Genomic DNA, 13,119 nt, shown 5'->3' on the forward strand with positions numbered 1-13,119 from the left:
TATCAGACTAAGATGACACTGGGATCTCTGCAAATCAGTTTACTATTCATGATTAGTGTTTTTCTGGCTGTTGCAAAACTATAGAGGAGCTTGGATTACACCAATTTAAACCTTTTTTTTTTTTTTTTTTTTAAATCTGTTGCAAATCTTCCAATGTTGTGGAGATGTACAAGTAAATTGCTGGTGTACCTCTCCAAGTTTGTTAAAAAGTAGCTACAGCAATACCTTGTAAGACAAATAAAAAGACACACAAACAAAGATTTGAATCAATAAAGCAATTAAATGACTAAGTGTGACATGAAATATTTTACTTTGAAAACAGAACAATCAGATTTTTTTCCCTCCAGATTTCCATACTGTGCAATGCCATGGAGTGTGTGCTGCTCAAATTAATTTTCAAAATTTAAAAATTCAAATCAGGTCAGAGTGAGACTGGTGAAATAAGCACCAAAAATTCAAATTAGCAATATTTAAACTTGGACATCTTGGTATTCTTTAATTGTTGAATTTTGCAATATGGTGTTCAGCTGCATATGAAATTGAAATAATTTTGGCCCTTCTTTGCTTCCATACATTATCAGACAAACGCAGATACTGACTAACCCTGCAATTCATACAGGCGCATTTCTTTCTTGCAGCACATGAATGTAAACAAATAGACTGTATAGCTAATAACATTATGAGACGTAAACCACGAATGTATGAACTCCATCAGCTGAGAAGAACCGCGCGGCTGTAGTCTGTGCAGTGGTTAATTACTGACTGATCAGGACACTGAGTTCCCGTAGTTTCAACACGCGGGCCGCTGCTGGGGGGCTGGCCCGGGCCCAGCTCGCCTCCTGTGGATACGATAAGTCGTAACTCCGCCCCCTGCTCCTCCGTGGAGCCGCAGTCAAGGATGTTGGGAGAGAGAAAGAGGGAAGTAGTGACACACTGGCAGTCAGTAGCTTACAGTGTCGTTGCATTTCGGACATACATCTGCTAATGAATAAAAACCCTGATATTTCTTCTTGGAGGTGAGTAAAATTAGACTTTTCAAACATTCAAGTTTGCTTTTGAGCCGTTTAAAGTTGTTTGAGTCGGCGGTCACTATCGAGTTTTTAAAATGAAAACCGACATTAAATATCTGAAAATGAACTTGAATAAGTTCTCGGTTAAACGGCATTTCCACACCAGTGTGAGCCAAACGTTTTTAAAAGGATAAACATCACCGTGAATGACATTTACGATGGTAGCTTGCAACGGTCGTTTTCTTTGAAGTGGCCGCTGAAAGCATGCCTCGACAAGCTCTTTGTTGCTCTGCCCGCCGCCACAAATATATACGAATACCTTCATTCATATCAAATGTCCGTCTGTTATCCCTGTGAAGTTAATTTTAGTCGCCATGTGCCGACAAAATTCATTTGTTGTTACACCCCTCCCATTTGTTTTTCGAAGAATGTAGGAGGGAGTCTACACACGGTCTGACAGGAACGGAAACTGACATTTTAAAATGAATTATGACCTAATTAAACCACATTTTGTCCAGGTTTCCTAATATAAAGAAGCTAAACGTTTCTATTCTGATGCAGTTTAGCTAAAAGCAAGTATATTTTTAGATTTACACAGTGGTGACTAATATTGGGAGAGTCTAGTAAGTCATTAAATTGCTGCTTAAAAGTTAGTGCAGATACAAAGTGTTGTAATAATTGTTTTGTTGTATGTGTCACAGTCCTCACAGTTACCTCTCCACCTCCTGCAGAAAGTTACATAATAATTCTGTACCAGTTTTTGTCCACTAGCAAGTCTCACGATGAGGGTCTGTTGAGGATAAACCTTATCAGATATTTGTCTTTGGTCTGACTGCGTAGGAGTCCTTTGCATAAAAACCTGTTAAGCAGACACATAAGATCAAGAAAAATGTGGTTTGATTTCTACACAGTGTAGACTGGGTCAAACTGTAGGTCAGTGTTACTCAGTTTGTGGTACTGTAAATATGCTGACTGATGGGTTGTCTAGTAGTTGGGTAAATACAATGGTGTACAGTAAGTTCAGGGGCCAGTGCAAAGTAGATTTCTTGTATCCTTCTGTTTTCAACCTTAACATGTAAATAATTGCTCTGGCAACATATGATTAATACTGAAATTATGCCCAAAGTACTGTACACCTTTACACTGTAGGACTAATATAATCGTGTTTAAACCATTTATTTTCTCTCATTGTTTTGTTTTAGAACAATAGCTATATTTCGTTCTAATTACTCTAAACAAAGTCATGGAGGGGAGGACTTAAAGGCCCAGACACACCGGAGTGACATCAAATGAAAGTCGCCTGTGTCTCAGCCAAAAGTTGTACATGAACACAGCAAAGACTGTAGCTGATGGCCCTCCAGCATGCATGTTCTGTGTCTGTGTGAGAGGACATAACTCTTCATACCAGCAGACGGTGGTCGTCGGTAATCGTCATTCAAAAAGGGAAACCAGAAGACCGTCTTGATACTAGTTAGCACATTAACAACACAACCTGGTGTTGTAAGAACAGAGCATATTTACTGTGTGCCAGTAAACAACAACACAAACCATCAAAAACGATTTCTATCGGCTGATTCAACGTACTGAATCGTCCGATTAAATGCCAGTGAGGGCCAACGTTGCAGAACACACCGCAGTGACAAGGCAACAGACTCTTTCCGATGGCACAACATTGAAGGAAAACAACTGGAATATTACGATATCCAAAATCTGAGACAATGTGTATTCATATATCATGATATCAATGAAATATAAATATAATGTCCAGCCTCAGAGCTATGTTTTGCACGATAACTAGCCTATGTTTCTAGGTAATTGCTCTAAGAAAACAGAATTATAACATGATTCATACTTTTGTTGTATCTTTTATAACGGTTTAATATTGTATTTGACCTTACCTGTTAATGGTGACCTCTTAATACTTTATTAGCTCCTAAGGTAATCCTAAGGTATCTCATACAGCATTTCAGAAGCCCCGTCAGCACTTTTGCTGTTACACTTATACTACAGTATTGTTACAAGCGATATTGTCTTATTGCTTATCTTTATTTTTCATGAGAAATGCCACTTTCGGTAACAACAAAATATCACTAAATATTTTGCTTGAAAAGCTTTAGTTTTTTTGTAACCCTCTAGGGATGCAAAATAATATCGGCACTTAATTTTTTATTTACAAAGTGAACAGGTACAAAACGTCAATCCTAAGGTATGGTATTTTTCTTGTTTTACATGAGTGAATATTACATACATTGAAAGCCTTGTATTTTATGTCTGTGGGTTGGCTATCATAAGAAGAGTATTCATAATTTAATGTTAATTCCATTACAGAAGAGACCTGAATATCACTAAAATTAGAGGATGAGAAAAGTGGATATATATAGATGATGGTATTTGTTATTGGCCAAATGAGTTGTTATATGGGCATATCCAATATGGGCAAAAAATCCAATATCAGGCATCCCTATTACCTTTACTTGTAGAGCCTGTAAACAGATTAATTCACAACTTTATTAAATCATTGAACATGCCACACACAGTCCAAACGAACCCCCCATAATGATCTACAGCATGGCTACATGCATAGTGTACAAGGGGAAGCAGTGAATAATAAGTCATTATTGCAAAGTCCATGCTAACTTTCTGGCATTGTAGAAAAAGAGGAAATACATTGTAAAACACAGAACGCATATTGTACAAAAAACAAGTTAACAGCTGCATTGACATGGCTGAACTGGCATGTTGTTTGCACAGACTTGCACACCTGTCACTGAGTTAATGGAGTGTGTCAAGGAAAACTGTGACCCAGAGCAAATCAGAAAATGAACGTCAAGCGCCTATAAGGAAACATAAGATCAGCCTGAAGGGCATACAGAGGTAGGCAAACATATCAAACGTCCTGTTTTTGATGTCCATCTTTCCAGAAATTAAATTTTATGTGGGCTGTACTCGACTCAGAATTATGCCAGTCGAATCAGATTTAGCTGTTCAACACAAGTATTCGACAATTTGTTTATTGTGCCATATAAAGTATGAAAGGTTGAATAGGCTCAGCAGGACGTTCAGTGTGACAGCGGCATTGAAGTGATATAGTAAACAAGCTAACATTGCAACCAACATTTTTTGCAATTTAGGGGTCTCTGGCTGATAATTCCAACATGGTTTTAAATAGATGAAGTATTGAGTTACCAGGATTAAAGTTTTTCTGTAGGCCAACCCAGAAGCTAACATCCCACGGGTTCCCTCGTTGAAAAGCCGATGGGATTTTTCCATTGGATTTTGGATAATTGCATTAAAATAAGCTCTGTGGTAAACAAATGTTCATGATATTTACACGTTTTGTTCAGCAGGATAATCTACACAAATGAACTTCACTTTCAGGATTTTTGAAGCCTGAAAACAATAACCAGAACTAAAAAAAACCAAAACAAAACTATTGCTAGGCCTAAACAAACAACATTACAGTAGCGTCGCCGTCGCTGCAAGACTGTACAGTCATGTTCAGTGTGGTTCAGCATGATGACGTTCTGCAGTCTCATTTAGTCACTTGTTAGAAACAGTCTTTTTTAAGACACATGAAAGCTTCAATGTTTGCGAGTGGTGTATTTACTGATGTTTTTCATGTCGTTTAAAAAAACACAAAAGACTCTTAAGCTTGTGTTAAACCGACCTTATTTCAGACTTCTAACTCAAAACCCATTTGAAAAACCCATTTACTTTGAGACAAAGGAACCCAGAGTGCTGAAATGCTTACTGATTTCTGGGTTTTAGGATCTCTATATTTATCCAGTGGTTTGAAAGTATCGCATCTTCAGGATCCATAATACAGTTACAGACAGCATCCTGGAAACTGTGAAGTCGTTCAGTAAATGATTGATTGCTGCCTCTTTTGATGGAAGTAAAAGTGAAATAAGCCCAAAATGCATCAGCTCAGAGGTTTCAGTTTCTTTATTTTTACCCCCCCATTAACCACAGTCCACTTTATCTGACATACCTAACTGTGGTTTTAGAGTTTGGCTTGCCTTGTCCACCTGTATCAAGGGTCTTCCGGTCTGTATCACAATCTAATCCTGTCATCACTTGTCTCTTAGGGCTTTCCCATCATTACCTTATCTGTTTTCATCTGCTACTCCATAACACACCCAGAAAACAGTGCTTTTTCCCAGCTGCTGGCTAGGCTGTTGAAATATTTTTCCTGCGCTCCCTTGCCAGCCTTCATTCCACAGTACATGACACAGTATCTTAAAATATTGGGACACTCCGGAAATGGTTTGCAACCCAAAGACTCATAAACCTTAAAAGGATTTCTGTGGATACGCTGTTTTTGCCATAAAGCTTTCAGTGGTGCAAAGAGTAGGTTATATTGTCCATTGATGTTAATTGTGGCAGAGAGATAGCTTATTTCCTCTATGTTTCTTCTGAGATCCATGAGGAAAACAAAAAGACAAAATGTCTTTACTCTCATTCTGTCTGGCACCACAGCGAACTTGTAACAGTGAGTGAGAGTTCTCAGTTTTAACAGCCAGGCTGGGCAAGTTGACAAGACGTTCTCTCACAAAACCCTCAGGAGTTTGCTGTTTTGGGTGACACATTGCAATGTACACACATGTATGCATGCACTTGTTGCACAATGCAGATTAAAAAAAACATGAGAGGGTAGCAAAACCTTGTTTTATGTGTACACAAGCGGTATGAACTCTAGTTATTCAGGTAACATCTTGCGGACTGTGAGGAACTCATGCCCTGGGAACAAGGATGTGAGGTATTGCATATTAGTTCACTGTTGTGCGGGTCTGGGCATGCACTGCACACTCTTGGAAAATTGTGCAATGTTTTTTCTGGAATGGTTTGATTGAAGCCAAGGTCCTTTTCAAACAAGATGCCTTGATGGTGAACTTGAATTGCTATCTTCTAATAGCTTTGAAATGGAACTATTGATTTGTTTGAGGCACCAAGGTGCTATTATCAGCCAAAGATAGGTAATGGGATATGTAAAGAATCTGGGTTTTGTTTCGAGAGTCATCAAGAGAAACTGTGGTTGGAAGTGTAGAATGAGGGGGCAGTTTCGATTGTTGCTTTGACTTTTTGAAGTGCACACACAAACACACAGACACCACTGAAAAACACACACTCTCCTACGCCTTGAGTAGCGCTCAACTGATTAATCTGCTGCCGGCAATAATGACTGTCTGCTCAGTCATGATCAGTTTGAACCCCACACACATAGCAACAGTGCAGGCAAAACAAACTAGACATCTTGTCCATCTAATACACGTATGAAGTTTATAGAAGACATTTCACTGCTGCCATCAAAGGTTCGTTCGTCTTCAAAAAGGTCTTGTAAAAGCAAAGCGCTCCTTTTCATTTTCAAGGCATTCTGCCAGCTGACTGCTGGCCCACGACCATGTAAAGCTCTGTTACACTCAGTTCTTTTTGTGCTTTCATTTACAGCATAGGACTTGTCCAACAGCTCTGTTGAAACTGATAGGAGAACATCTTTTGTCAAAGATGGAATTCTGTTTTCATTGATTCATGTTACATCCCTATAGCCAGCATAGCTGATTTTTTTTGTTTTGTTTTCTAGAGTCATGCATTGCTCACATAGAGTGATACAGTTTCACCAGCCCCTTTCTCCTAAAAAAAAAAATGTTTATAAAACTAATTTGAAACACAAACATATTTTTGAGGGAAAGCTAATAAGGAAATGTTGCTAATGAACAAACCTGGAATTTGAAAAAATGCTGATACTTAACATTTCAGCAAAATGTGTACTGCCAATGTATTTCAGTGGTTTTGCGACAATATAGGAAATCTTGATACAGTCTCCACTCTAGTGACTACAACATTATTTGGTTTTTTTTTTTAACTTTTCATTAACATACAACCAAAACCGGGATCTTTCCCTAAATTTGACCAAACCTGAGTCAAGAGTCTTTGCAATTATGTTTTTTTTTTGTTATCGAAATGTAACAGAAGTCACAATCTTTCCCAACCTAAACCAAAGTGCTTTTGTTGTCCAAACCCTAAGACAGTCTAGACACGAGCCCAAAAGTCTGGCATCACATTCCTGCACGTTGCATGCCTGCCAGCCGCCCCAACAGCCTTTTTGCTCGGCCTATGTGTTACATGACTGTGGTGTTTCACTACTGAACACACAGTTGTCTGTGAACATAATTCAGGCAGCAATTGCATTGCCACAACAATGTAATTAAGAAAGCAGTTTAGTGACAAAAAAATATAACTTATAGGAGGCAGGGTTGGTGTTACACAACTATCTTGCTTGTCAAAAGTATTTGACCACTATGTTGTAGCTTTTTGGAAATTGTGGCTATTGGACATCTTGTATGAGCTATTGTTTCAGCATTTTTAGGTAGCAATCCAAAAGAAGAAATAATAGGGGTAATGCAAAGAATAACTATAGTGGGCCTTGTACACTATAAAAAAGCTGACATAAGAATGGAAACTGCAATTTCAAAATAAAATTTAAAGTGAGAATTTTGGACTGGTGATGGTGCCAGAATAAGGGTCAACAAAATATTATAATTCTTCATCTGTTAACTGAATTTTTTATGAAGTAGACATTTTGGACCTGACAGTGGCTTAGGAGGACTTGCCAGGGGTTCATCAAAATTATACGTAATCATTCTGAGGAGACAATGAATATCCACAGTAAATATCATGTCAGCCTGGCCAGTGTTTGGTCCAGACAAGCGGTCTCGGCAAAGCTGCATATCCATAGATATCTAGAAACGGGAAAAGTGTCTGATTGCGCAATATCTTTGGCACTAAATGAATGATAGATAGTGAGAGCAGTCATAGGACTAGGACTTCTTGTTTTCTACAGGTGTTCAGTCAGATGAATCTAGATATAATACATTTCCAATAAAATTGTCTCTGACATTTATAAATTACCTTCATATTGGTTTTTTTTTAAATTCATCTTTGAAAAAATATGCATTTCTTTAGAGTGGTTTGTAGTAAACTGATTAGCATTGTGAATACACAATATCTCCTCATGTTACTACTCCAGTCCCATATACAAAGTAGCACTTGCCATAGTCGTTCACACACTTACTGAGTGTGCGAGACATGGAGTCTGTGAGGATGTTGAACATTGTCTGAACATCATCAGTTGAATTCAGTTCATCTCCCAAGGCTGTCCTCAGTCTTGATAGTGAAACAGACACAAATCCAACCAGTATTCATTCCCCACAAGTCATTGCACGCATGCTTCATTACTCACACTTGTTCTGAGAGCCTCTGAGTAATTGCGTGTGTGAAGTTATCTTTAATGGATTTTTGAGTTGCTGTGTCCATGCATAAATGTGCTCCTCTGGTGTTTTGAGAGATACTTTCTAGTAAACCTGAACAACACTCATCACATTCAAAAAAGCTTTACACACATTATTGCAGGTTAAAAGTTAACGTTACACATGTTTCAACAGTTCCAATAAACTCACAGTGAAAAAACGTTACTCATGCTTTTTTATGTGTCCTTGTCAGGATCTACAGGGCAGACTTGGATGTAAGAAAGAAGTAATGAGGCAGTTTTGTGAAGGTCAGTTCCTCATTTAGCCTCAAAGAGTTTCAGTATAAGTCCCAAAACAGCACCGCCCACAACAGCTATTTCCGCTGTGGACTTGCACAGTAAGATCATAGACTTTTTCGTCATGCTAATCTCAAAATGACCCATTCGGAATTGTATCAGTATATAGGACACAGTTATGTTGATGTAAATGTTCATGATTACTGTTTAAAGAAAGTGTGATTAGTCAAAGTCATAAGTTTCGGTGACAAAAAGGAAGTATGTTGTTGTGCAATGTTGTCTGGAGTTCAGGTCATGAATGTCACATTCACAGCAGTGTAAAAAGCACCAATGTGACAATGTAAAACAAGCACTGCCTGGATGTACACACCTTACTACTTTGGAAATTTTTTTAAAAAGGCTGAGCTTGGCACACACAACACTTAGGTGAGGCTCCAGTTCAGCGAGACGCTTTTCTTCACACAGTAGGCAGTATCAACCAGCCTTGTATTGCTGTGGAGGCGCACAGTGTAGTTTTTCGACAATTCTCTTGGCTCAGATGAGAGAAGAATTCCAAAAATATAAAGCCAGTGAAATAGTTGGGTTGCTGTCGAAGTAGGCATAGTAGATGTTTTTATATTTTTAACAGGAAGTTTGAGGGGCTGTACCTTCACACACTGATTAAATCTGATGGTGTTTGGTGTTTTACAATTAGCATGTGTTTCTACGCTATCATAACTTTGTTAACTGTCAAACAACATGACCACATTTAAAGGGGATACTTCACTGAGTTACAGTCAGATTTGTATTGTAATATTGTGAGTAGTAAGTGTTAATAAAATATGGTAAACTAACTAACCAGTGACTAGATCTCCCAGTTTCCCTCCAATAAAACTCTGTCGGATGACGCAAATTGTGTAATTAGGCAGAGTTTTGCTGGCTGTATTTAACACATTTGTTGTATTGCATGCCACTGACACAAAGAGTATATGAGCAGATTAAAAGACAGCCCTCTTCTTTCTGTCTTTCTCTCTCTCTCTCTCTATCTCTGAAATCCAGACCAAACACAGATCAAACGGTACAAATTGACAAATAAATACCAAGATTATGTTACTGCACTCTCTATTTCTTTCCTAAAATGTTTTCAGAAATTTGTTTTGCTGGAATAGCAAGAGTTTGTGAACAGGAAGTGGGCACCATACTGGTTTCTGCACAATAAAAACAGGAAAAAAATTGGGAATTAAACTGTAAAACTAAGCAGCGCTGAACACATATAAACAAAGATTCTGTTATTGAGATGCCTATTTCTCACAACAAATGTTTTCAGAAACATGTTTTAGCCTACCGCTTAACTGTAATATGAGAGCCACCATTGTGTTCAACGAATATGCATTACATCACCCAGCCCAAAAAACAGGACAATTTATTTGTCTTGCTCAACACAATGCATTCTGGTAGTTGTAGGTTTTCTTACAGTCCTTTGCCTATATTCTCCTTGGTCATACAGCATCAGTTTTTTATTGGTGTCTTTCTATTTTGCTTGAACTAGATTGCCTATAAGTCAAGCTTTCATTTTTTTTTCTGTGCAGTGTACTTAGAGGGACATTTTGGTCCCCAGATTTTATTGTGGAGTGAGTGCTCTTGACTTTCCCGCTTCTATTTGGTACCGAGAGCTGTGGAAATGCAGGCAGTGGCACTGAGGAGGAGAGTGGAGAGACTTTCTGCTTAGAAGTGGTGAATTTAGAGCTCATAGTCACTTAATATGATGCAGTCTCTGGCTTTTTGTTTGATATCAAGTGTCAACAAAAAAAAATATTGCACATTTATGATCTGTAACTAACATAGTTAACTCGATTACTACGTATATGCCACTGTCACACTGAATGTCCCACGGAGCCCGTTCAAACTTTAAGATTTTGTATGGAAAACAAAACAAATCATCAAATATCCATATTGAACAGACAAATCTGATTCGACTGACATAATTCTGACTGAGGTACAGCCATAGATTTATTAAAAGGCCGTCTTAAAAGCTGTGAAATACTTCTTCATGCTAATGTTCACAAGTTTATAAAGTCTAGCCTAGAAAAAGCCCACTTGTACCCTCTGTATGTTTTTCAAGGGCTGCCTACACTTAACAATAGTCAGTAAGTGTGCTTGGCCCAAGTGGAGTCAGTCAGCTGTTGTGAAGAGTGAGGATGGCAGAAAATGAAACATAATATCTTCCTACAGGCATACATGTGGGTTATGCACGGGGTTTATAAGATGAGGACAGTTTGTCCTGACTGTAAAATATGTATACAAAACTATCCAGCTCTGAGTCAGTGAGCACAGTCCAGCCCGTCTCAACGTCCGCAGGGTATAACACTGCTTTGAGCATCATGGGAGTATACACAAACAAACATATGACACATACATTCTCAGGGGGAAGAGACTGAACCATGGTGACACACTCTCACGTGATTTCACCAAACACAAGAGGCAGAGGTGGCTGACACACAGTGACAGCACAGTCTCACTGATTAATGGTCAAGCAATGAACTTTTTAGATGAACTAGTGAATTGTTAGGCGCTAAAGAGGCACAGACACTCAGTGGTAATGGTACTTTCCATGTCATGGGATGACATTAGAGATGGATGATGTCATTGTGGACATGCCTCTCCATTGCTCTCTGACACGTGACTCTTTTAGACCGCACAGCAGCGAGTGAGTTGACAGGTTCACCCAACACATCCGAGGGTGAATAGTCATTGAATTGTGATTCCCAATGTTAATCCTGCTTTTTTTCCCCTTTCCATACACTTTTTTTACACAGCTTTTCATTGTCTTCTTAGAAAGCTTAAACTTGCCTTTATTTGACTTTGTATAATATCTTGTCATTTTGTCTAAGGTTATAGAACCATAAGTGTAGCATGAGGTACTGTGTGTAATTTGCCTAAAATCCATTTGCTACATTAAACAATTAACCATCACATTCACTGGTTAGTGCATTAGAGAGAGTGCACCGGTGGTTAATGATTATAAAGAGATGGTCCATGTTTATATAGCTAACATGCCCTTATGGAGCTGCTGCCTGCTGATATACTACCATCACCACACACAGCTGGAAGAAATCATGGATTTGGATTCAGCAAAAATAACTGAACTCATTCCTGAGATATTTTTCCTGTCGGTGGTATCAACAGTCTGCCAGAACAGACACAAGAAGTCAGAACAAACAGAAGGTGTAACACCTGTAGAAATGTTTGATAGTTTTCTGCCTGTCATTGTCTCAACACAGCCGTCATTGTTTAAATCTGAATATTAAATCAGCTCAATGATAGAAGAACTAGCCCTCTGTAAAAGTGCCAGTGTAGGTAAAACTTACCTAGAGTGGCACCACACAACAGTAGATACTATTTTTACACACTTGTCATCGTGGAGTTGCACGCTGTTGATTAAATTCATCTCCATGCTCAGTATCTGGGGTCAAACTCAATTTCCCAGAGGCTGATGGCCACTCTTTTTGTTTATGTTTTCCACACATTTAAACAGTATACTCTGCACTCTAGGGCTGAGCGACTCGTTTTCCCCTCTCTCCTTCTTTGTACCCAGATCTGGTTTAGGTTTAGGTTTAATAGCGTAATGCCACTTGACATTGTTTTCCTACTGAATGGCAGAAAACACAGGATGAGGGAACATCCAACTGGATGAGACATACATAATTGTCCACCCCCTTTAAATTTTGCTCCAGCTCACACAATTAGTTACTGCTCGCTAAAAGTTAAATGTGCAAATAAAAACCCAAATTTTATGCTCTGATTTTCAACCTTGCCAGAAAAAAACAACACTTCAAAGACTGAGGATAAATAAGACATGGTGTTGGCCTTACTAAGTGGTCTTGAGGGGAGGATATTGACAGCTGTGCTGTTTGACCTGTGCACTTTCTCATGCCCATTGGTGTTGTTATATACTTTTAACTTATATACAAAGTATGTTTTGAAAAAAGCAAAGCCAAATATCAAAGTTTGTTTTAATGTGTTGGCAAATCTTTGCAAAAAATGTTAAGGCAAGCCAAGCTTATTGATATAACACATTTTAGCAAAAGCAAAGGCAAAGCAAAGGCAATTCGAAGTGCTTGACAGAAAACACCAAAAGTATTGAGACAAAATGCAAAAGAAACACATTATGAAAGGACATTTAAATACAGTTAAAAAATAATCATAATAAGCAAATATAGAACAAGACAGTTACAAAACAACAGAATAACATTTACAGTGCAGTGTGATAAAATGAATAATAAAAAATAGATTGAAGATAATAAAACTAGTAATTGTTCGATTTAATAATGGGCAGCAACACATACAAAAGTCTCCGGTCTTGATTTTAAAAAACCTACAGTTGCAGCAGAGCTGTATTTTCTCTATTTTATGTGGTGAAAAAAAAAACCTGAATCCTGCTTGTCCCTGTTTAGTTTTAACAGAAAGCAGACCTGTCCCAGATGACCTGAAAGCTCTGGGTGGTTCCTAATATAGCAGAGGACCAGAAATGTATTTTGGCCCTAAACCATTTAGTCCTTTAACAGTACTGAAATTATTATTATTTTT

The 13,119-nt window shown here is 38.2% G+C and overlaps 1 protein-coding gene across 1 annotated transcript in view; it reads left to right on the plus strand.

Moving 5' to 3' along the window:
• Positions 1 to 903: 903 nt before the first annotated feature.
• Positions 904 to 13,119, plus strand: part of LOC121941850 (inactive rhomboid protein 2-like) — a 38,626-nt gene continuing 26,410 nt past the window's right edge. The window contains 1 exon segment of the mRNA XM_042484756.1: positions 904 to 1,016. The gene's annotated coding sequence lies outside the window, so the exon portion shown is untranslated.

Source organism: Plectropomus leopardus, chromosome 4 (assembly GCF_008729295.1).
Source record: "Plectropomus leopardus isolate mb chromosome 4, YSFRI_Pleo_2.0, whole genome shotgun sequence".
NCBI classification, from domain to species: Eukaryota; Metazoa; Chordata; class Actinopteri; order Perciformes; family Serranidae; genus Plectropomus; species Plectropomus leopardus.